The following is a 5,194-nucleotide window of genomic DNA, read 5'->3' as shown; positions in this document are numbered from 1 at the left end:
AAAAAGGCCCTCCATCATGCACTTTACTGACTACAGGTTCAAGAATTTTTTTTTAAGTCTACATTCATAGTTGATTCAGTGTGGTTTTATCCAGCATAGATTTTCTGGATAGAAGCTTGGAAGCCAACAATGTATCTACTATCAACACTTAGTTTTGTTTGCCTCTTCAAAATGGGAACTAAACATTTTTTGATCCACACTTAGAATTTGATAAATCTCAGCTTGAGATTTTAAAGGTTGGGGATAAAAAACATGAAGGCCATCCCCATCAAGATCTACACCAAGTGGCCAACATATGAGAGGGTTAATAATGATTGTAGAGCCCGGATGTACGTATGCTTTTAATGCCTCCAATGAAAATTTGTGGACACTTAGAGAACGATTAATCAAAACAAAATCCCCATCATGAAGTCCACAGTTAATCACTTCACCGATTTCAAATTTCTTCATTGTTTTTCCAAAAGCATTTGAACAAAAATTACCTCCTTAGTCAACATAGATTCTACACTGTTCCTTCTGTACAATTTTCTACAATTTTTCCCTGTCGTAAAAATTTACACGCTCCACAAATGTTCCTCTCTTGGCTATTTCTATAGATATACCAATTTCAATTATCCTTCTATATGCATTTCCAATGACAACACATTTGATGATATATTACAACTCTTAAACACTAAATCTCAAAGGGACTCACCTATAATAGTTGTTGAGCTACAAGGACAATAATCAAAACGTTGTAGCTTGCTAACATTATAAAACTTCCACCTTGTCCATGTACTTTTTTCAAACCATGAAAGGAATATAATGCAGATAGAGGAATGAATAATCTAATTTACATAGAAGGGAACCCATATTACCTGAATGTTTCAAGAAGCCTCAATGGTATCTTGGAGGTACATCCTTGAATAATATAACATCCTCTTGAATCCAATACTTTCTCACTATAGCATAAAGGAACTCACCTGAAACAGTTGCAACTGCACTATAAGGAATATCATTGAAAAGTAGTTCCTTGCTACCACTACTAAAAAAATTCTCATCCATGTACTTTCTTATAACCATGAACATGATGCAAATGGACAATTGACTGAAACTAACATAAAAGGGTACTACATATTACTTGAATGTTTCAATAAGCCTCAATGGTATTTTGGAAGTATTCTTATCCAAAGAGAGATGTTCCACCATCGTAACAGATTCTTGTTGTAGCATCAAAGGAATCATGATTATCAAAATCTATAATGAGCTTAAATTGATTTCCACCTAACCTCATAATTGAAATCAAACTGGATTTAGGCTGACAATAGATTCTTGCACTAAACTTCTGAAAACAAAAATCAATTTGCAACCTTGTACATAAAACGCAAAGGTACTTGTAACTTAAAGGAAGATGTGGTTGAGAAAATCAATTTCTTCTTCATGAAACATTCTCAATAGGTAGAAGGTAAAATGATTGTTTCTTATACCGGTGAATGCTATGTGAAAGAAATCCATGTCTACCATGAAGAAATCTTCATTTTTCTTATAGAAGATGAAAAATAGTTTATCACATATGCATTTTCTATTTTGTTTGCTTTAAAATTTAAAATATAAAAGAACAAAGAGAATCAAAACAAAAACTAATGCATTTTTTTTTCAGTTATCATGGATTTGGTATTGGGATTTTCTGTTGGGAATAATACTGAGAGGGGGGGGTGAATCAGTATTATCAAATCAATATAACTTTTTCATTTCCATATTCAGATTCATATACGCTACTTTAGTTAAGGTAAACCACGTGTATATGCAACTATGAGTATTGCAACAAGTGTATATCCAGTAAACTTATGATTCAGTTAGTTGATCCTTAATGAGTGCATCAGAACATTATTAACCATATAAATAGTAAACAGGTACAGTAAAACAAAATAGATCATCACACATAAGGAGCACACATGAACACCAAGATATAAGGTGGAAACCCAATGTGGGTGAAAACCACCTACTGCAATCTGTCTCTATCTTCCTTTATTAAGAAACTTCTGTTTACAATATTTATGTACTGGTGCAGTCTTATGCCAATACGCAGGCTTCTACCTGCAGGGAGCTACAACCCCCTTAGCTCTTGTACTAGCCGATCCATTTACTAGTACGTAGGCGCTGGCCTACTAAAGGCTCCAACCTTCACTCGTTTTCCAACTGCTCCTGGAAGGGAGCTACAACCCCCTGGCTCTTGTATTGGCCAATATGTTTACCAGTACGTAGGCGCCGGCCTACAGAACTCTACGATATTCTTTCTTCCTCCAGGGACCACGTTTCATAAATTTTCATACTGGATACTCCTGAAGCATAACACCATAATCTGAAGGCCACGTTTCATCCAACTTTCATACTGGACCCATCAATATCATTGAAGCACAAAATTAACCATCACTGCAATACATCCATCAACTACACCTGCATCATCAATCTTTGAATCACCCAATACTGAACCACTGAAACCCTGTCAACAACACAGTCACCAGAACACAGAACAAACAACAGAACTCTGCAATAACAATCAGACCCAAATGCAACTTCAAATATCATACTTCATAATGTATACGCTACTACGATGAACCAAATCGGCGTACATACGCGCTTTTACCAAAGCTAACCCTCGTACACATCTGCAAATATTAACTCAGAACTTTGCAGTTGTTTCAGACACAGTCATACCCAGATCATAACATTCATACAATAAAACATGCGTCAATAGTTCAGATCTAGTTTATCCATGATCAAACCACATAATGATAATACATTCCAAGCCTTATGATCCCGATCCATCATCCATCATCAACAGCATAGGTGCATCCTTAATTCAGATCAAGCACAACATCACAAACCAATAACCAGCATACTAGATCTCACACTTCATAAGATATTCATCACTTGCACGCTTGCCCCCCTTCGCCTAATTATCTTCTCTTTATATAGGTTTAGGCTTCTCTCAATACCATGGTCCAAAACCATGTTGAACCAATACCTTGGACCCAATACTTGAGGTCAACACTTCGGACCAAATACCATGGACCAAATACCACGGACCAAAACTTAGTTTTCCAACATGTGCGCACCTTTCCTACTGTGAACCTGCGTGTGTACGTATACGCACATTTTGTTCTTCTCGCCCGCATGTATACGCACTTTAATCAAGGTTAACCTGTATATATCTCTCTCTTGACATGTTGTACTAAGATCTATCCTCTGATTGAGTTGCCATCACCTATATCATACCTCTGAGTGAGTTGTCATCAAGGACAACACTTGTATCATAATGCCAACATTTTCAAATTGGGTTCAGGCTGAGAATAGATTCTTGCACTAAACATCCAAATATAATAATATATTTACAACCTTGTACTTCAGATGCAAAGGTATTTGTGACTTGAAGAGGGATGTGGTTGAGCAACTCAATTTATTAATGAAACATTCTCAAAAATTTGAAGGTGGAATGATTGTTTCATATACCAGTGTGAATGTTGTATGAAGGAAACTCATGTCTACCATGGTTTCACCTTCACATAGATGCCATCCTTACCATCAAATCCTATCTTTGGTGTAGATGTATTGACTAATGGATATATATTTCTCACTAAATTACTCTCGACTTGTACATGGTCTTACCTGCTTTCGACTGCAATAACTTAAAGAGCTTGCCCATGGGGTTATAAAATCTCAACTGTGATGGATAATTGCTTCAGTGCTCCCCTTGCTCAAACTTTGGGAAGAGGATGCCCAGCTGGTTTTAATTTTTGATTTTCCAATTGAATCTTGATTAGCATTAGTACACGATTCAATTGGATTGGACACTCTGAAAATAATGTTTAGAAAAAAACATGTTTCAAATATTTCACAAGGTATTCAGTCTGACCATTTGTACACACATTTTGATGGAATGTTCATGTGTTTGAATTATGGAATGGTTGAACCATTCTCTAATTATATCTTTTGTTACATTGTACATATGTCATATAAAGTGTTTGGTATGCACACTGTGCATATTAATCTCAGTTGATTACACTACAAAATATGCTCTCGGCTTGCCTTCAAAACAAGCCGAGTCTGTCAAAACTAAGCAAATTTTCCAAGATTTGGTGATTACTTGGTGGGTGTACTTAGTGAGTCCATATGAGAAGCTTGGAACATCTATTCAAAAAACAACACAAAAATAGTTTACCATGCATGCATTTTCTATTGCATTTGCATTAAAAGATGGATTTGATATTCACATTTAGTTTGAAATTTTGAACTCCACAATTTTTAAAGGGATCTCATTAAACATGAGAACATTGAATATCGAAGATTCTAGGGTGTATTTTTGTTTAATATTAATGTTGAAGACAATTATCAACTAGAAATTTTGAAACAACAAGCAGTTCATTCATAATTTTTTATTAGGGTCAACCTTCAAATACAAAAATGCATTCTAAATCAAATTGGTTAGATGATTGACCTGGAGAGTAAGACACCTTTATGATTATGTGTAACACAACTGAAACAAAAGGTGCAATATAGAGATCTACTTACTCAACAACCAATTGGAGAGCAAAATATTTCAAAGGAATCCTCTTCAAAGATTCTTGAATTCTTGTAGCTTTCTACTCAAAATGTATGTGTTTCATCCGCACAACATCTTCTCATGTGAATACTTACCCATCTATGATTTGGTTGTAAGGTATAATTATATCTACTCATTAACGTTTCTTGTTGTCATTGGCTTCAAATTCAGCCCTCCCACTGTACAAAAGGAAATCATAATGAAATAGAACATTAATGACATCTAAGGAACGTGATCTCAACTACCTTAAGGATGTCCAAAGGGGGAATAGGATTCAACAAGTGCTTTGTAAGCTGAGTTTGCAATTGTTGTAGCAACCAGAGTCCCTACCTATTCTCCTGGAGATGAATGATCCAAGCTACTCCCAGACTCCATCTTGTTTGAGGAATTACATGCTACTGAAGAGTTTATGTTCCCATATTCAAACTAAATGAGAAATTTTCCATAAGCATCTTTGACCGTCCCATCATAGAAAATCGTTAGATCAAGTAGAAAGGCCATTAGATTCTTATAAATAATTTTGAGTTCTTTCATTCCCATCTTCTGACATAAAAGACCTTCTCTGTAAGAGATCGAATGAATAAATGCCTCACAGTGATTTAATCCACAAAC

Source organism: Pinus tabuliformis, chromosome 4_1 (assembly GCF_031772625.1).
Source record: "Pinus tabuliformis cultivar Carrire ecotype Pingquan chromosome 4_1, CPIR1, whole genome shotgun sequence".
Lineage (NCBI taxonomy): Eukaryota > Viridiplantae > Streptophyta > Pinopsida > Pinales > Pinaceae > Pinus > Pinus tabuliformis.
Note: the sequence above shows the minus strand (reverse complement) of the source record.